This window comes from Monodelphis domestica, chromosome 8 (genome assembly GCF_027887165.1).
Source record: "Monodelphis domestica isolate mMonDom1 chromosome 8, mMonDom1.pri, whole genome shotgun sequence".
NCBI classification, from domain to species: Eukaryota; Metazoa; Chordata; class Mammalia; order Didelphimorphia; family Didelphidae; genus Monodelphis; species Monodelphis domestica.
In genome coordinates this window covers 257997792-258019797 of record NC_077234.1, presented here as the reverse complement: position 1 = coordinate 258019797, position 22006 = coordinate 257997792, and positions in this window count along the sequence as shown.

Sequence of the window (22006 nt, the reverse complement as noted above, 5' to 3'; positions counted from 1 at the left end):
TTTATGGTAGTGTATTTATAATATTTACAATAGAAGGAAGAAAAGAGAGAGAGAGAGAGAGAGAGAGAGAGAGAGAGAGAGACAGAGAGACAGAGAGACAGAGAGACAGAGAGACAGAGAGACAGAGAGACAGAGAGAGATATATGGCTCCTTCTGATACCAGTTAGAATTTCTAAACCCCATCCAGGGGAAGAGAGTCTCAAGAAGTTGGGCCTTTCCTGGAGACTTCATGCCTCCAGAAAGTCGGGGTCACTAAGTCAGCTTTTCACTCACCAACAGTGACAGTCTTTAAGAAGTCTGCATGTTGATCTTCCAGTTTCTCCTCAGTCCTTCACTCCAAGCCCAGGTGACTGACTCTGAATGTCCGTCTTCCCTTCAACTCCAAGTGACTGATCCTTCACTCCAAGCCCAGGGTGACTGACTGTCCTTCAGTCTCCCCCCGCCCCCCTCTATTTAAAGTCCTTTTTCTCTTCTGTCACCTCCTCTAAATTTTCACATCTACCAATCACAGCAGATACTTTCCTCCAGGACTGCCTATTCTTTAGTTCTCACCTTCTTTGGTTAGATTTTATCTTTTTGGTTTACTTAAATCCTCTTTTGTTAAATTCACTTTTTGTAGTTAACACCTTTTTGTGGTTAATTCACCTTTTGTAGTTACTTAGTAACTTTTTGTAGTTAAAATCTAAAAATAGATTGTAGCTTACAATTCTAGCTTCCCTATAAAGAAAGAGCTAAGTACCTTCATTGTTACCATCAGGAGATTACAATTTTATCTTCACAGTAAAGAAAACTAAGTATCTTCATTGTTACAATCAGGAGATAGCTAAATCCAATCTTCACACTCATTATTCCAATTTTTATTATTTCTTAATTAAATCACACAGTTACCGCTTATCAAAATATTATAGAGGAACCCTTATACATGATTAAAAATTACTTAATTAAATTTCTTCTTACATGAATAGAAAAGGAAGAGGACCAATCATGTAGTAAAAACCAAGAAATTCAACATATGTAAGAATTAGATAGGATAAGGAATATTTTTTACTTTAAATTTTTATTTAATTAATTAATTTATACTATTTTCCCATTGTTACATGATTCATGTTCTTTTTCTACCCTCCCCTATACCCCTCCCAAAGCCAAAAAGTAATTCCACTGGGTTTTACATGTGTCATTGATCAAGACATATTTACATATTATTAATATTTGCATTAGGGTGATCATTTAGATCAGTATATCAATCATATCCCCATCGATCCAAGTGATCAAGCAGTTCTTTTCTTCTCTGTTTCCACTCCCACAGTTGTTTCTCTAGATGTGAATAGTGTTTTTTAGCATAAGTCCCTCAGAATTGTCCTGGATCATGCCATTGCTGCTAGAAGAGAAGTCCATTACATTAGATTATGCTACAGTGTATCCATACTGTGTATAAGGTTCTCCTGGTTCTGCTCCTTTCACTCTGTATCAATTCCTGGAGGTGATTCCAGTTCACATGGAATCCCTCCAGTTGATTATTATGTTTAGCACAATAGTATTCTATGACCAACAGATACCACAATTTGTTCAGCCATTCCCCAATTGAAGGGCATCCCCTCATTTTCCAATTTTTTTGCCACCACAAATAGCGCAGCTATGAATATTCTTGTACAGGTCTTTTTTCTTATTATCTCTTTGGGGTACAAACCCAGCAGTGCTATGGCTGGATCAAAGGGTAGACAGTTTTTTATTGCCCTTTGGGAGTAGTTCCAAATTGCCCTCCAGAATGGTTGGATCCATTCACAACTCCACGAGCAATGCATTAATGTCCCAATTTTGCTACATCCCCTCCAACATTCATTACTTTCTTTGCTGTCATGTTGGCCAATCTGTAGGTATGAGGTGATACTTCAGAGTTGTTTTGATATGCATTTCTCTAAATATAAGAGATTTAGAACACCTTTTCATGTGCTTATTGATAGTTTTGATTTCTTTATCTGCAAATTGCCTATTCATGTCCCTTGCCCATTTATCAATTGGGCAATGGCTTTATTTTTTATACAATTGATTTAACTCTTTATATATTTGAATAATTAGACCTTTTTTAGAGGTTTTTGTTATAAAGATTTTCCCTCAATTTGTTGCTTCCCTTCCAAGTTTGGTTACATTGGTTTTCTTTGTACAAAAATTTTTAATTTAATTTAATCAAAATCATTTATTTTACATTTTTTGATTTTTTTTTCCCCAACCTTTGCTTGGTCTTATAATCTTTCCTTTCCCAGAACTCTGACAAGTATACTATTCTGTGTTCACCTAATTTACTTATAGTTTCTTTCTTTATATTCAATCCATTCTGAATTTATCCTGGTGTAGGGTGTGAGATGCTGATCTAATCCTAATGTCTCCCATATTGTTTTCCAATTTTCCCAAAAGTTTTTGTCAAATAGTGGATTTTTGTCCCCAAAGCTGGGCTCTTTGGGTATATCATATACAGGCTTGCTCAGGTCATTTATCCCAAGTCTATTCCACTGATCCTTCTGTCTCTTTTAACCAGTATCATGTTGTTTTGATGACCACTGCTTTATAGTACAATTTAAGATCTGGTACTGCTAAGCCTCCCTGCTTCACTTTTTTCATTATTTCCCTTGATATTCTTGATCTTTTGTTCTTCCAAGTGAACTTTGTTATAGTTTTTTTCTAATTCAGTAAAAAGTTTCTTTGTAGTTTGATAGTTATGTCACTAAATAAGTAAATTAATTTGGGTAGCATTGTAATTTTAATTATGTTAGCTCATCCTACCCATGAGCAATTAATGTTTTTTAAATTGTTTAGATATAGTTTTAATTGTGTGGGAAGTGTTTTGTAGATGTATTCATATAATTCCTGTGTTTGTCTTGGCAGATAGATTCCTAAGTATTTCTTATTGTCTAAGGTGATTTTAAATGGGCTTTCGCTTTCTAACTCTTGCAGCCTGGATGTGTTGGAAATATATATTTATGCTTATAAATATATATTTCTATAAATGCCAATGTTTATGTGGGTTTATTTTGTATCCTGAAATTTTGCTAAAGTTGTTGATTATTTCCACTAGGTTTTTGGTAGATTCTCTAGGATTCTTTAAGTAGACCATCATATCATCTGCAAAGAGTGATGTCTATCTGACTCATGTGTGTTTCTTGTAGACAACATATGGTGGGATTTTGGTTTCTAATCTATTCTGCTATTTGCTTCCATTTTATGGGTGAGTTAATTCCATCACCATTTAGAGTTATGATTACCACCTGTGTATCCCCCATCATTTTAACTTCCTCTACTAGTCCTGCCCTTTCTTCTTTCACTATTTCCATCTCCAACAGTTTTTTGATTTTAATCAATCACCCTAATCCCCATCCTTGTTTTACTTACCTTTCTACCTCTTCCCTTCTTATTCTTCTCTTATTTTTCTTTAGATTCTATTATATTCCCTCCCCCCTCTCTTTACCTCCTTTCCCCCCTTGGTTTTTCCACCTTGTTTTTCCTTTGGTTTTTCCCTCTCAACTTTCCTGTAGTGTAAGATAGAATTTGATACCCCCAATGGATCTAGATACTCTTTCTTCCCTCTCAGAATTGATTCCACTGAGAATAAGGTTTAAGTATTACCTATTAGCACTCTCTTCCTCTCCTTCTTATAATAGTATTCTTCCCCTTCCCTTCCCACTCGCCTCTTTATATGGTATAGATTTTCTTATTCATTCAAGGTTCTTTTGCTACCATCTTCTAACCCCCGTTTCTTTTTTTGCATATCATCTTAATCCATTTAGTACCCCAACCTCTTCCTTTGAATAATTCTTCTAACTACTATAATAGTGAATACAATTTATTGACAGTTAGAAATAACATTCTTCCATTAGGAATATAAACAATTTGACCTTACTAAAGCCCTTAAAAGGAGAAAAAAAATCCCCTCCCCTTTCTTATTTACTTTTTCATGTTTATCTTGATTTTTGTATTTGGACATCCAATTTTCCATTTAGTTCTGGTCTCTTCTTTACAAATATTTGGAAATCTTTTATTTTGTTGAATGTCCATACTTTCCCCTGGAAGTATGTAATCAATATTGATGGGTAGGTTATCCTTGCTTGTAGACTCAATTCTCTTGCCTTTCTGAATATGATATTCTAAGCCTTGTGGTCATTTAGTTTGAACACTGCCAGATCCTGTGTAATCCTGATTGGTATTCCTTGACATTTGAATTGTCTCTTTCTGGATTCTTGCAATATTTTCTCCTTAGCTTGAAAGCTCTTGAATTTGACAATCACATTCCTGGAGTTTGTCTTTTGAGGGTTTAATGTAGAGAGTGATCTATAGATTCTTTCAATGTCTATTTTGCCCTCATTTTAAAGAACATCAGGGAAGTTTTCTTGGATAATTTCTTGTAGAATGATGTCAAAGTTTCTGTTTGTTTCTGGGTTTTCAGGTAGACCTATGATTCTCAAGTTGTCTCTTCTAGACTAGTTTTTCAGATCAATCAGTGAGATATTTCATATTTCCTTTTATTTTGTCATTCTTTTGACTTTGCTTTATTAATTCTTGCTGTCTTGTGAGATCATTATCTTCTATTTGCCCAATTCTGGTCTTTAAGATTGGTTTTCAGCCATGATCTTTTGATTTTCTTTTTTCATTTGGCCTCTCTTGTTTTTCATGGCTTCCAGCTATTTAATTCTGGCCTCCAATTTGCTTATCATTTCATTTGATTTCTGGGCTTCTTTTTCCAATTTGGAGTTTCTGTCTTTTAAACTGCTATTTTCTTTTTGAACCATTTCCCACTTTTCTTGGCAAGTTTCTTCCATTTTTCTAATTTGGTTCATAATGTTGAATCTCATCTCCTCAAGAGCTTGTGACTGATTTCCATTTTGGGTGGGGGGGATTTGAATGTGTTTACTTGTTTGTCACTTTTTGTTTCTGTTGTTTGGATTTTTTCTGGATAAAAATTATCTAGGGTCAAGGCTTTTTTTCTTGTTGTTTTTTGTTTGTTTGTTTGTTTGTTTTATAGTTGTAGATTGTAGTTCTTGGGTGTTGATAGTCATTGCTTTGTTCCTTCCTGGTCAGAAGACTGAGGGGAATGTAGATGATCTTTGTATTGAGCTCCAAGCAGGTTTTTGTCCTGATGCTATTGTTTGAGTCTCCATGGTGGTGTCTGATGTGTGTAGCCCTGCCCTATCTCTGTGCCCATGCTCCATGTTCCTCACCCTCCTGGGCTCCCAAGTTTCACTGCTCTTAGGGGTAAGTCTGTAGTGTCCTCAATTAGCCCTCCAAGAACCTAGTAGTTGCCCCATGTTTGCTCTGACTCTGGTGGCTAGGTGGAGTGGAGGTGTGTGTGATGAGTTTGTGCTTTGGTGGGAGTTATTTTGCCTCCTTTTAGAGTGGAAAGACCCAAACTCTGACTAGATTCAGTGCTATGCCCTATAGGGGAGCCCCTTTGCTCATCTGATTTTGGTTTTTTCCTTTTGAGGCACTTTATATGGGTCAGTGGAGAGGAGAGGAAAAGCCTTGCTTTTACTCTGGGGCCATCTTAACCTGGAAGTCTGGCCAATAAGGAATATTAAATGGTTTTGATTTGTGCATTCCTGTGCTTATGTGGTGCCAGGCACATACCATTTGGTAAATGCTCGTGGTAGTATCATTGGATGAACCTACAGGTTCACTGAAGTATTGAAATATCTCAAATTAAAAAACATGTTAGGCATGTGAAGGGGGAAGTTAAAAAACCCAATAAAACATAAAGCATAGTCTCTCCTCTAGGAGAGCACAATGTCAAATTGGAAAGAGGGGATGCCAGCGACATGTATAGACAGTTATGAGACAAAGTTAGAGTGAGAACAAAAGTCCAAAGTACTATTTAAAGAACAAAAGAGGCTATCAGAAATTTGAAGAAGGAGAAATAATTTTCAAAGGTGAGAACGAGGAATGGTTTCTTGAAAGAGATGTCACTTGAGATGAGCATTTAAAAGTATTATGCAAGACTTTTAAATAGAGCCTTGTGCCTTTTCTCTTTTCAATGAATGCAAATACTTCTGAATGACATAATCCTTTTTTTCTAAGTAAAAATTTTCCTATAATAAATTTAAGCTTTTTCTACTTGAAGAGTAAATGTTAATTTCTGGTACCATCACAAGTATTGTTGCTGTTGCCTTAATAAGCACTGCTTTTGGATAATTTTTCTGATTAGCTATTAGTGGAATAACTTACCATGCTGAATATGAAGCCACTGTACATAGAGTAAATATTAACATCATTTATTTTACATGACATTTTTATGTGAGTAACAGGGCTGCTAATATAATTACAAGATGTTATAGAGCTATTAATTCCACAAAGTTCATTTGTGATTTCATTGGAACTCTGTGCATTATAATGTTTCCAATTAATTTATGCAAGAATTAAAATGCTGTCCATATTACTGCTATGTGTTTTTATACTAACATAGTCATCCTTTTATTCTTCTGCTCATAATTATTTTGAAATTGCTGAATAGATATCCTCATATTCATTAGAAATAAATATTAGAGAAAGGCTTTCAGGTCCATTTTTCCTAGTGGAATACACACACACACACACACACACACACACACACACACACACACACACGGATTTATATTATTTCATCCATCTCAGTTATTTAAAGAAGGTTACTACTTCAAGTCTAATGATCAGTTAATTCTCTTTCCAGGCATTTATAAACATTTTGCCCAACATTTTAATAATCTGAATTCTGAAAATGACATGATATACATTTAGTGCCTAACTTCCTTTTTCCTCATTAGCTTTTGTGTTCCACAATATTTAATCCCTTATATGAAATTTTTTCTTGTAAATTTGTAAAATAGTAAAATTCATTTTAGTATTAAGGATAAATAGAACAAATATATCCTTTAAAAATTAACCTAAAATGTTTTGTTTTGCCTTTGTTTCTTACATTTTAAATCTCTATATGTTTTCTTTAGTTTAATTTCTAATCATATGTTTTATGCTATGTATCTAAAAATGTGTAGGCAATTTTAAAATATAGAGGGAAAGTAAGGGCAATACAGGAAGAAAAAACTGAATTTAGGCTAAAAATGGAAAGGAGAGAAGGGTAAAGCAGAAAAAAGCAAAGTAGTGAGAAGGAGTAGAAAGAAAAACGAGAGGAACGAAAAATAGGGAAGAAAAAAAGGAAAAACGATAACTATTTTTATGTTAAGACATGATGGAGTTCCAGTTTTGTCCCTGCTTTAAAATTTCCTTCCCACTTATCACAATTGGAAGCAAAAAAGGATGGTTTTGTTTATTTTCAGCCCTTAAAGGGTTCTGGTAGGAATTTCTATATCATAACAGGTTTTCCATCCAAGAAAAGCTTTTGCCCATTTTATTAAATGTAATAGCAAAGCACTTATCTAAAATTAAAGTCACAGTAAAAGGTTATGGTACATAAAAGAGAGATTCTGTGGCCAAATTTCTTCACAATATGAAGGAATTTACATATTAACCTTTCACAGTTAGAGATAATCATTATATGCTCTAAACAAATCATATAAACTTGATGAAAACTTTTCCATACTTCATTAAAATATTTTTCCCTGAGATTTGTTCTGACATCTCAATTCTTATTACTATGAACTTCTATGTAAATCTTTCCCCTGTTTTTAATAACTTTCCTCAAATAACTGTAAACGATTATTTTTAATTCTCCTTAACAAGATGGCATCATAGATTTATTAAGACACATTGCATATTTATCTGATGAGGTTCAGAAGCACAGAGTTACTATGCAACGTATATTCAGATAGCTTTTATAGCTATTTTATTTTTGGTGAGGATATGTGTAATTTATGTTAAAAACGTGTATTTTTTCTTGTTTACTATTCATATCAATATAGCCTTGATCTTCATTTGAATAAATGGAGCACTACTCTATAAGGGCCACCTTATTCTGAGATTTAAAAAAAAAACCAGCAAATAATTGAATAATGCTGGAAAAGTTTAGTAAGCTTGTGCATTTGGATTTATTTTTCCACTAAAATAATAACTCATAAACGCCTACTGATATGTCTCTTTTTAAAAAGCCAGTCAGAAAACTCAGTTTAAGACAAAAGATATTTAAAATCATCATGATATAATTGATAAAATTTTTCCCATACACACGGTGGGGGGGGGGGGTTGTGTCTGACATTTTGCAGTTTTCTTGGTGAAGATATTGGAACAGTTTATTGTTTCCTTCTCCAGATAATTTTACAGATGAGGAAACAGGGCTATGTCACTTGCCCAAGGTCACAGAGCTAGTAAATATCTGAGGCTGGATTTGAACTTAAGAAAAAGTAGTTGCTCCACTGGATGTGCAAAGACCACAAACAATTTTTGCTCTCCAGAAAACTTCCTTGTTCAATAGGCAAGATAAAATGCAAACCAACCAACATAAGAGGCTTCAGTAGCTCCCATCATATTTGTCCTAAGATTTCCCTCCTTTCCCTTTCTTTTCCCTCTTCTCTTCTCCCTTCCCCCATCTCCTTTTCTTTTTCTCTTTCCTCCCCTTCTCTCCCCTTTTATGATATTTGCCAGGTCCTACGTGCTACTCAGCCTGTTCTAGAGTATTCCTGAGCTTCCTTCTGCATATTGAAAACAAACTAGAAGAATGGTACAGACCTCTGGGAAGGGGTGTCTGAAACTTGTGGAGACTAGAAAAAGGGATATCATTTTAAAAAGCTAACGTCTCCAAATGGTCTCCATTTGGAGAGCTCCGGTGACGGGCGATCACGGCTAATTTTGGCAGACTGGGTGAGCTGAACAGCAGTTGAGAACACCTAGTGATAACATCAGAGATATGAGATTAGTTTCGGTACTTCAAAAATGACGGCTTCCTTTTCTATCCTTCCCCAATTCACATTATTCCTGAAAAACTGAAAAGGTAGCCCTGCTTGTCACAAGTCTGCGGTTCATCGCTGGAGCTCTCCCCAAGCACTCGATAGCGTGTAACACGGCTCTTGCTTTGGAAGCTCGCTGACCCTGCAAGTACTCCTTTTTTGAGCTTTGGCACAGAGCCAGAAACTTATTCAACCTCTCCTGGGATGGTGGGTAAGAATTAATGATCATCTAATGGCTTGGAGAGGAAATCCAAAGTTGTTGTTAGAGAATCATGGCCGCCTGCGTCCTGCCTTGGTACATGCTGGATGAGTCACATTGAGCGAATCATTGACTATGTCAGCGTTCTGGGGAACTCTCTAAAACTGTGATTATATCGATGCCCATATGCATTGGCAGGGGAAGATTCCTTTCCTTGGAATTTCCCATAGCCATGACCTTATGAGTCTAGTTCCTATCCTGAGGGCGCTTAGCTATGAGAGGACTTACCCATTTGTAAGACAGGAGACATACTGAATGCCCTTCCGTGGGGCTTTGTTAGCATGTGTCGTCTGTAATTCACTTTTATTTTCCTGTGCTAGACAGCAAGCAGCAACCTTAATCACGTAGGCTTCTTAAGCCAAGACAAACACACACACACACACACACACACACACACACACACACACACACACACACACACACAGGAGACAGAAGGCAATGCTGGCAACTCTCAGAAAGCCACACAACGACTTGGATGTTACTTGGTGAGCTTTCAACATCACCAGGAGATATTGAGAGGTTTGATTTCAGAGATGTTTCCGTTTCTGAGAGATGGAAAGAACGATCCAGAGGGAGGGAAACAGTCTCTGGTTGGTCTATGTTCACTGAATGAGTGGGCTAAAGACCGTGTTCATTGAATTATGCACAAAATCCTTTGTCCTACCTTTAAATAGCCTCCATTTCATTCTATCATCTCCTCAAGTTCTACAGGTGCCATAATGGATGACACACCTATAATCACGAAGGTAGGAGTTCAGATTTATTTTCTAAGTAAGCCGAATAATCTCCCTTTTCCCTTATCTGTGAAATTGGGCTAATAACACGTCCTGCATGGGGCTAATAAGTGCATCAAATGAGATAACCTTTATAAACCTCTTGGCTCAGGACCTACTGCAGACTATGAGATCTTTATTAAGGGTATAAATAAATCAAATGAATAAAGAAAGAAAGAATGAAATGTGACTTTCTTGAAGACCCTAATTATCTGTCGCTCATACATATTTGCATTGACTTTTGCTGACGCTTGAACCATACAGAGATGCCTTTTTCTGCATATTCTAAGAGCAATTTAGGACCAACAAGAATTCTTGTTTTTCTTTTGCTCCCTAAAAGACAATGATAATTTCTATTATATTAATAATTTTTACTTAGGGACAGTGAATTAGGATGTTACTTTCAGAGACACACAAACATACACAAAGTAAGTATTTGTCATGGAATACAGCTCTTTGTATGAGTGAGTAATAACCTATTGGCTATACTGACTGTCTGAATTATTGTTACTCCCCAGAGGTGAGTAATTGCCCTGACTGGCCTTGAGTTCAACATGTACAAAGGGGCAATAGAAAGCAACATCAATGCAGATGTCCTGTCTTTTAGACCTCACATGTGAGAAGCCAAAGTTATTCAGACAAAGGTAGGCTCTTCAAAGAAAGCAGGGCTTCCGACACAGAAGAGTGTGCAGAAAGCTTAAAATTTCCTCGGAAATCATTACTTCAGGAAAGATTAAAAGAGTCACTGTTGGAGGGACTATTGGAAGTCAAGCACACCGGTATGTTATTGATGGATTAATATCAATTGTCCCCCCAAATCCATAAAACAATTTTAAATTATGAAGGAAAAGTTACTAATTATACTCTTTCATCCAACAACCCTGATTTGTGATCATAGATTCCTCAAATTTCAATGGGGGAAAGGCTCTCTAAATACCCACATATTAAGAGCAAAACTTTTAATAGTAGCAGAAAACTAGAAACAAGGTTATTGATCAGAAATTGATCAGAAATTGATCAGAAAATATTATGGTATAAGAAAATGTTAGATTATCATTGGGCCATATTTAACCGTGAATGTGAAGAATGAAAAGAAACATGAGAGCGCTTTTTAAAACTGAGTAAAGAAAATAGAACCAAAAGCATACACACAAAAATAATAAAGATGAAACAAGCATTAAGGAATATTGGAAATTAGACTTCATTCAATGACCAATATTTGGCGAGATGATTATTAAACATTTTATCAATTTTATCAATGTAATTTGGAAAAAAACAAACAAACAACACAACCAAGAAAATAATGGATGCAGAAAACTGGAAAAAGAATTTACAAGAATATCTATTAAAGGCCTCATTTCTCAAATACTATGTGTTTACTATGTGTCAGATACTTTACTAGGTGATAAATATACAATATATATTATGTATATATTACTTGTATATTGTGTATCTAATCTATTCCACTGATCTTGTATTCAATTTTCTGGTGAAATGTTGAAGCTTTCATTAATCCCCCTTCTAAAGTCAAAATTATTGTCATATAATCTTCTATAGGTTCATATTCAGAATAGAACTGTCATCTGATTAACAGTCCTTTTCCTTTGTGTTTCACTGAGTCTACATGACTAAACTCAAATTTAATAACTAACAAATATAAAGGAACCACATTTGCAACTGTTTCAGGTATCCCTTGGCTAGTTGGGGCTGCAGAATGTGATCTGAGGATGCATGTTTGAAACTTCTGCCCTAGGAAAATTCCCAAGACTATAAATTATCGGGGAAAACTACTACCTCCATTCATGGTTGACATTTCCTCATCTGCGAATTCTTGACACCAGTGAAATCCCAAGTCCTGTCCCTACTCCTAAATTGAGGATAGTGTCCCATATAAAAATGAATGAAGCATTGTCATTCTAGGATTCCTTTTGAAATTACTATCTCTAATATGTATATATACATTTATGTATACATATATGTAGTTATATTTTAGATATCAAGACTACCTGGAGACTATTAAAGAGAATATAAGATGGATAAGACACAGATCTTAGAAGATTATAGACAGATGAAAGGGCCCTCTGAAAAGAGAGGAATATACTAAATTTAAAAGCAAAGAAAAAATAATTGGGAAAAATTTGAGTTAGACAACTGAAATATATACTTCCAATAAAAACAAATGCTTAGAAAATAAAGATAAAGTCAAAGAAGTTTAGATGTTTATTTTTCTGTTATAAACCTTTCATTATACCTCAACTAATTTTTTCACAACAATGTAACAGTTAAATATACATAGCCATCTTTGTACTTAATGAACTTTTCCTTATACTTTGGCACTATTTTTTAAAGAGTAAATAAATGAAATCCATGTTCACCGTGACTTCCATTAGCATATAACAGAATCCAATAGTAATCAAAATAATGCATTTGGTCTATTTTTATGATTTGTGATCTACATCATCATGACTGAAGCATGCTTTACTTGAGGCTTTAAATTAAGGAATTGCTTAAAGGGGAAATTATAAGCATTATAAATCACATACAGAAATAAAATTAGAAAGATGTCAAATTCCATTGGGGTGATTCAATTGGAAATTGTTCTGTCACTAAACAGATGCCACTTGACATCTTTATCACTTGAAGTGATAAAGACGCAATTCTTTAAATTACAATGTAAGATATGTAGATTTTGGTTTATTATTTAGTAAATATATACATATACACAGATATGCAAAGTTTAATTACATATTGAAATGGAAAAACCCTATATTATCTATGGACTACAGATGACTTAACATGTATAATGCATAATTTTTGTAATGTAGATTGGTTTTAGAATAATTAATGAGACATCATGCTGTAGTTTCGTTTTCCCAGTCTCAATGCATTTTGACTTCTAATTTTCAAAGACTTTATATTTCAATGATTTTTTTCTTGATAGCTTTGATTTTTTATATCATCTACAATTCCCAGTGTACTTCAACTCCACCCCTCTCTCTTTTAAAAATATTTATTGATTTATTTGCTACATTAACATTTCTAGGGATCTCCCTTTCCACCCTGGACTACATAAGGCATCACATGAAAACGATATAAAAAGATATTTATATACATATAAACATATTATCTTTATTATCTATATATAAATATCTTACTTATTTCTGGTTGTGAATTTTTTCTCTGGAGGTGGACATATACAAGTCATTTTTCACACAATATTTCTATTGCTGTATATAATATTCTTTTGGTTCTGATTGTTTCAATCTTTATAATTTCATGTAGGTCTTTCCATGCTTTTTAAAAAATGAGGGAACTCATCATTTCTTGTGGTTCAATAGTAGTCCATCCCAATCATATGCCACATAAACACAACTTGTTTAACTATTCCCCAATTGATATGTGTCCCATAAATTTCTAATTCTTTGCCATCGCAAAGGGAAGTGCTATGAATATTTTAGGATATATATGTTATTTTCCTTTTTCCCTGATCACCTTAGGAAATAGGTGTAATAATGATATTGCTGGGTCAAAAGGTATACACAGTTTTGTAATTATTTGGGCATAATTCCAGATTGCTTTCCAAAATGATTGGTTCAGTTCACAATTTCATCAACAGTGCATTCATATCTCCATTTTCCCACTTTTCCTTCAACGTTTGTCATTTTGCCCTTTAATCTGAAATGTGTGGGGGCAGCTGGGTGGCTCAGTGGATTGAGAGTCAAGTCTAGAGACAGGAGGTCCTAGGTTCAAATCTCGTCTCAGCCACTTCCTAGCTGTGTGACCCTGGGCAAGTCACTTGACCCCATTGCCTAGCCTTTACCACTCTTCTGCCTTGGAACCAATACTCAGTATTGATTCCAAGATAGAAGGTAAGGGTTTAAAAACAAATATGAAATGTGTAAGATACCTCAGTTTCATTGATTTGCATTTCTCTAATCAGTAATGATTTAAAGCATTTCCACATGGTTATATATAACTTTTATTTCTGTATCCCCAAACTGTCCAGTTATATCTTTTGACCATTTATTTGACCACATTCTTATAAATGGCAAAATTCTTATAAATTTGACAAAATTCTCTATTTTAGATATGAGACTTTTATTTGGGAAACTTCCTATAAATTTCCCCCCCAAATTTTCTGCTTTTCTTCTAGTCTTAGCTTCCTTAGTTTTATTTGTATATAACCTTTAAACCTGGATATATTAAAAACTATCAATTTTCCATCTCACGATGCTTTCTATTTCTTGTTTTTTTTTATAAATTATTCTCCTATTCATAAATCCTTTCCTCATTTGCTTGTGATATCACTTTTTATGGCCTATGTGCATTCATTTTGATTTTGTCTTGGTAAATCATATAAAATATTGATCTATATCAGTGCACATTCTAATTTTCCCAACATTTTTACCAAATAGTGAAATCTTTCGAATTTATCCTTAAGACATCTTTCTTTGCTTTCATCTTCTGTATACATGCTTAAAACAACTAAATTTATCTATCAAAATCATTAATTATTTTTATTTGTTTTATCCTTCATGACTTCTGTGCATTACAAAACAATTACCTAGGATGACCAGTAGCTCCCTGCATTTAAAGAGAATATGTTTTAAATATTAAGTAACTGGAATAAAAAGAATGAAGAATAACCATAAAATTAGAAAAGTATTAATCTGAAAAAAATCAAACTTGTAGAGATCTTGTGAAAATTAAATTATTTACATTTCTACCATGTCATTAAAATGTTTTAATAAATTCAATAGAATAATGAAATCCTTAGTTAAATATGAATTTTACTTTGTTTTCAAATTCCTTTAAAATTATAATTTAAATGATTGAAATAGAAATTTTGAACAAGTTTTTGAAACTTATAGTAGGCCTATAAATTTTTCAAACAAATCTGGGGGGGGAAAGGCAATTTGTAAGTATGCAAAGAAAGTGACTTAAATGTTCAAATATTTTGATCCAGAAATTATACTGCAAGGCATATACCTCAAGGAGATCAATAACCAAAAAAAGTCCATATGTATTATCATATTTTTTACACTATTTTCTATGGAGAAAAAGAGCAAAATACAGAAGCAACAGAAGAGAGTGAGAAACAAGCAAAAACAGGCAAATCCCCACCCCTCTCCCCCCAAAAAGGAAATTGGTCACAAGCTCTGAAGGAACTCAGTTATGAAAGGTGTTCAAGAACCAAGTAAGAAAGACAAAAGACAAAATTGATCAAATGGAAAAAGAGGCACAGAAATCAACTGAAGTAATAAACTGAAGACAAGAATTAACCTGTTGGAAGCCCATTTGAGGAAACTGAGGCAAATAGAGTTTAAGTGATTTCCCAGGTAAAATAGCCAGTGAGTGGCTGAGGTCAAATTTGAATTTTGTTTTTCTAACTCTAGGCCTACACTCTGTTCACTCTGCTATTTGTATGCTGGAATACTGAAGACAGTATTTTATGATCCTGAATAAATAGATAAAAATTGGGTTGTTGAAATCATACTATAGTGGAAAGAACAATTCAGCTGGGATCAGGAAAGCATTAAGTTCAAATCGCGTATCTTCTTCTTACCAGATATATGGCTTTGAGCAAGTCAAAAACTCTCTGGGTTTGTATTTTCTTATTTGTAAAATGTGTGCAATGAGGACATCTACCTTATGGTATAATTATGAGGATAAAATGGAATAATGTAAACATAGAGCACTGTAAAGCTTAAAATATTCTGTAAACATCACCTGTTATTAACAAAATTTGATCTTGCTTTACTTTTTGTGGGAGTTTAGAAATACTTGTTTAAAATGATGTTATTTTGTCTTAATAACCATCAGATAGTAAAAGGGGAAAAAATGAGCATTTACATTGTGTCTACTACATGCCAGGAACTCTGCTAAGCACTTTTCTAATATTATCTCATTTGACCCACACAGCAACCTTGTGAAGTAGGTACTTCTATTGTTCCCATTTTATAGCTGAGAAAACTGAGATTTATAGGGGTTAAGGGATTAACACTTAGTTTATATTAGTTTCTGGGACTCGATTTTCTAACTCAGGTAACCCCAAATCCAGATCCAGTACTCTAGGGAGCCACTTATCTGCCTCAAAGCAACATTTTGCTCTACATATAAATTTATAAATTATGATGTCTATATGCAGTTTGGAACTACAATCTTGAAATTCAAATCTGTTGGCGTTGTACTTGAACATATCATAAAATTTAAGTGAAAAGTTAAGAGTTATAAAAGTGTTATATTGGATCATTACAAAAATTAAATATTACACAATCATTTCAGAAATATAGTTTTTTAGTTTTTATCCTAAAATATTTAAATAGTAAACTGAATTACAGATCCCAGCATCCTCTTGATATTTGATAGAGAGACCATGAACATTTGTGTAAAAGATATAGAAAATTTTTGGCCCTGAAATCAACCAGAAATAGGAAGGAATTTCTTTAATGCTAAAACATGGGCTACAATAGCTAGAGATACATAAGAGAATCTACAATGACAATCTGAGATATGAAAGGCTATTAGACAGATGGTATCATGCTTGAAAAAGTGATCCAGCTGAGAATAAGAAAGCCAGATTTGTTTAGTGTGATAATTAGAAAAGAGGGAGCCTTAGAGGAAAACGATGACAAAATTCAGCATCACAGCTGGAACACTTTTCAAGAGCATTTAAATTATCTGAATCCTGGAAAAAGTCAAGAGAACAAAAAAGGAATAAAGGTATTAAAAATGAATGATTTGAACATTTGGAACTGGATAAGTATTTCACCAACCAAAGCTCCATCAATAAATTTAGAGATGTTAAGCAAAATTCTTCAATGAAAATTATTATAATAGCATAACACAAATTAGATTCAGTTGGCATTTTATTATTCTGTATCAGAGCAAAAATAAGAAGCTTACAATCCTATTATTATGAAGCATTTTAAAGCTTTAAATAATGACATTTTGTTTATCCTTATTTTAAATATTCTCACCATTTACTAAAGTTCTGTTCTGTCCATCAAGGCTTTCATTCTTGAAACCTCTGATAATTCTGATTACATTTCTATGGAAGTTTGCTGAAAAATATATTTTCATTAGAGAATTAAACTTTGCAAAGCCCTTCACAAATGCAATCTCATTTTATCCTCAAAACAATCTTGAGAGTTAGATACTGTTATTATCCCTATTTTACAGGTGAGGAAAATGAAGCTGATATGTTAAATGACTTCCCAGAGTCCCACTGAATATATTTATTTTTAAATTTATTTATTTAGTCAACTTCGAACATTATTCCTTGGTTACAATAATCATATTATTTCCCTCCCTCACCTCCCCTTACCTTCCCATAGCCCACACACAGTTCCACTGGGTATTACATGTGTCCTTGATCAGAACGTATTTCCATGTTGTTGTTTGCACTAGGATGTTCATTTAGAGTCTACATCCCCAGCCACATCCCCTCGACCCATGTATTCAAGCAAGTGTTTTTCTTCGGTGTCTTTGCTCCCACAGTGTTTCCTCTGGATGTGGATAGTGTTCTTTCTCGTAGAGCCCTCTGACTTGTTCAGGATCACTGCATTGCCAATAATGGAGAAGTCCATTACATTCGATTGTGCCACAGTGTATCCGTCTCTGTGTATAATGTTTTCCTGGTTCTGCTCCTCTCACTCTACACATCAATTCCTGGAGGTCTTTCCAGTTCCCATGGAATTCCTCCACTTTATTATTCCTTTGGGCACAATAGTATTCCATCACCAACATATACCACAATGTGTTCAGCCATTCCCCAATTGAAGGGTATTCCCTCATTTTCCAATTTTTGGCCACCACAAAGAGTGCAGCTATGAATATTCTTGTACATGCTTTTTTTCCTTGTTTTCTCTTTGGGGTACAAACCCAGCAGTGCTATGGCTGGATCAAAGGGCAGAGAGTCTTTTAGGGCCCTTTGGGCATAGATCCAAATTGCCCTCCAGAATGGTTGGATCAATTCACAACTCCACCAGCAATGCATTAATGTCCCAACTTTGCCACATGCCTTCCAGCGTTCATTACTTTCCATTGCTGTCATGGAAGCCAATCTGCTAGGTGTGAGGTGATACCTCAGAGTTGTTTTGATTTGCATTTCTATTATTATAAGAGACACCAAACACTTTTTCATGTGCTTATTAATAATTTTGATTTCTTTAAGTGAAAATTGCCTATTCATATCCCTTGCCTATTTATCAATTGGAGAATGACTTAGTTTTTTGTACATTTCATTTAGCTCTTTACAAATATGAGTAATTAGACCTTTGTCAGAGGTTTATGTTATGAAGATTATTTCCCAAATTGTTGCTTCCCTTCTCATTTTGGTTCCATTAGTTTTGTTTGTATAAATTTTTTTTAATTTGATGTAATCAAAATTATTGATTTTACATTTTGTAATTTTTTTCTAGCTCTTGCTTGGTTTTAAAGTCTTTCCTTTCCCAAAGATCTGACATGTATACTATTCTGTGTTCACCTAATTTGCTCTTAGTTTCCTTCTTTATATTCAGGTCATTCATCCATTCTGAGTTTATCTTGGTGAAGGGTGTGAGATGTTCATCCAAACCTAATCTCTCCCATACTGTCTTCCAATTTTTCCAGCAGTTTTTATCAAATAGTGGATTTTGGTCCCCAAAACTGGGATCCTTGGGCTTATCATAGATTGCTTTGCTGATGTCACTTACTCCAAGTATATTCCACTAATCCTCTTTTCTGTCTCTTACCCATTAGCAATTGTTTTAGTGACCACTGCTTGAGATCTATGATGGCAAACCCTTCTTCCTTCACATTTTTTTTTCATGATTTCCCTGGACATCCTTGATCTTTTGTTCTTCCAAATGAACTTTGTTACATTTTTTTTTCTACTTCAGTAAAAAAGTTTTTTGGTAGTTCAATGGGTATGGCACTAAATAAGTTAATTAATTTAGATGGGATTGTCATTCTTATTATGTTAGCTCATCCTACACATGAGCAGTCGATGTTTTTCCAATTGTTTAGATATAGTTTTACTAGTGTGGAGAGCGTTTTGTAGTTGTGTTCACATATAGTTCCTGTGTTTGTCTCAGCAGATAAATTCCTAAGTATTTTATATTGTCTAGGGTGATTTTAAATGGAATTCCTCTTTCTAATTCTTGTTGCAGAGATGTGTTGGAGACATATAGAAATGCTGATTACTTATGTGGGTTTATTTTGTATCCTGCAACTTTGCTAAAGCTGTTGATTACTTCCACTAGTTTTTTGGTTGATTCTCTAGGATTCTTTAAGCAGACCATCATGTCATCCACAAAGAGTGATAGCTTGGTCTCCTCATTGCTTATTTTAATACTTTCAATTTCTTTTTCTTCTCTAATTGCTACTGCTAGTGTTTCTAGTACAATGTTAAATAATAGGGGTGATAATGGGCATCCTTATTTCACTCCTAATCTTATTGGGAAGGCTTCTACATTATCCCCATTGTAGATGATGTTTGCTGATGGTTTTAGATATATCTGTTTATTATTTTTAGGATAGGACCTTGTATTCCTATGCTTTCTAGTGTTTTCAATAGCAATGAGTGCTGTATTTTGTCAAAGGCTTTTCCTGCATCTATTGAGACAATCATGTGATTTTTGTTGGTTTGCTTGTTAATATGGTCAATTATGTGGATGGTTTTCCTAATATTGAACCATCCTTGCATTCCTGGTATGAATCCCACCTGGTCATAGTGGATAACCCTTGTGATGACTTGCTGGAGTCTTTTTGCTAGTATCCTATTTAAGATTTTTGCATCTATATTTATTAAGAGGAGATTGGTCTATAGTTGTCTTTCTCTGTTTTTGACCTGCCTGGCTTTGGTAATAATAAGTAATATATTTGTTTCATAAAAGGAATTTGGTAGAACTTCTGTGCTTATTCTGTCAAATAGTTTGTATAGTATTGGGATTAACTGTTCTCTGAATGCTTGATAGAATTCACTGGTGAATCCATCAGGCCCTGGGGATTTTTTCTTAGGGAGTTCTTTGATGGCTTGTTCAATTTCTTTTTCTGATATGGGGTTGTTTAGATAATCTATTTCTTCCTCTATTAGTCTAGGTAATTTATATTTTTGTAAATATTCATCCATATCACCTAGATTGCCATATTTATTGCCATATAATTGGGCATAATAGTTTATAATGATTACCTTTTTTCCTCTTTATTAGAGGTGAGGTCTTCCTTTTCACCTTGGATACTGTCAATTTGGCTCTCTTCTTTCCTTTATTTTTAAAATTAGATTGACCAGTACTTTGTCTATTTTTTTTTGAGGTACCAGCTTCTAGTCTTATTTATTTAATCAATAGTTCTTTGACTTTCAATTTTATTAATTTCTCCTTTGATTTTTAGGATCTCTTATTTAGTCTTCGTCTGAGGGTTTTTAATTTGTTCACTGTCTAGTTTTTTAATTTGCCTGCCTAATTCATTGACCTCTGCCCTCTCTAATTTGTTAATATATGAATTCAAGGATATAAATTTCCCCCTGAGTACTGCTTTGGCTGCATCCCATAGATTTTAAAAGGATGTGTCATCATTTTCATTTTCTTCAATGAAATTATTAATTGTTTCTAATCTGATTCTGGAGAATCATATTGTTTAATTTATAATTAAATTTTGATTTGCCTCTCCATGTACCCTTACTAATTATGTTTTGATTGCATTGTTATCTGAAAAGGTTGCATTCATTTATTTTGCATGTGTTTGCAATGTTTTTATGCTCTAATACATAGTCAATCTTTGTGAATGTACCATGTGCTGCTGAAAAGAAGGTGTATTCTTTTTTCTCCTTATTTATTTTTCTCCACTTATCTACTAACTATAATTTTTCTAAGATTTCATTCATTTCTCTTACCTTTCTTATTTATTTTTTGGTTTGATTTATCTAGTTCAGGTAGAGGAAGGTTCAGGTCTCCCACTAGTAGAGTTTTTCTATATATTTCATCCTTGAGCTCCAATAATTTCTCCTTTAGAAATTTGCTTGCTATGTCATTTGGTGTATACATGTTGAGTACTGAAATTTCCTTGTTGTCTATACTACCTTTTATCAGGATGTTGTTACCTTCCCTATCTCTTTTAACTAGATCTATTTTTACTTTGGCTTAGTCAGATATCATGATTGTGACTCCTGCCTTCTTTCTATCAGTTGATGCCCAATAGTTTTGGCTCCATCCTCTTACTTTGTCCCTATGCATGTCTACCTTCCTCATGTGTGTTTCTTGTAGACAGCATATAGTAGGGTTTGGGATTTTAATCCACTCTGCTATTCACTTGTGTTTTATGGGTGAGTTCATTCCATTCACATCCAAAGTTATGAATGCCAGCTATGCATTTCCTAGTATTTTGATTTCCACTCCTAGTCCTGCCTTTTCTTCTTTCACAATTTCCTTCTACATCAATGTTTTGTTTTTAATCAGTGCCACTAATTCCCACCCTTATTTTACTTCCCTTTCTACCCCCTTCTGATTCCCCTCTTATTTTCCTTACAGTTGTTATAAAGTACCCCCCACCTTCTCCCTCCCTTGTACTGCTTCCCTCCCCACCAATCAGTTTGTTACTGTAAACCTTAAAATTTCTCAGACTTATGAATGTTGGAAATTTCCCCTTAGGGGAATTTTCTACTTAAAAAAATTCCCTAGCAGATAGTGAGAATTCTACTTGAATATGAAAACTCCTTGCCTTGGGAATATCCCTACTCCACCCTACTTAAAACTGCTTTAGGACAGAAAACTCCTTGCTGAACAATGAAAGTGCTTTGACCCATGCTTATGGAAAGGACAGGAAGTTCTTTGAGTCATGCCTGTTTTTAAAATTGATACAATGGGATGCTAGGTACCCATATAGGTGGGGCAACTTGTAAACTACATAAACCTAAAAGGGTGATAACTTATTCAGAGGTTTTTTCTTAATGAACTTTGTGGACACAGCAGCATTTTTTTCTGACTTACTAAAGAGATTAAAACTACTTAGCTGTGAATTCAAAATGGGCGGTCCTTTAGAAACATCTACAGTGATTGGTAGATGTAAGGACTTAGGGGAGGTGACAGAGGAAATTTTTGCCCTTAAATATAAGAGTTTGGATCTCATTCAGGATCTCG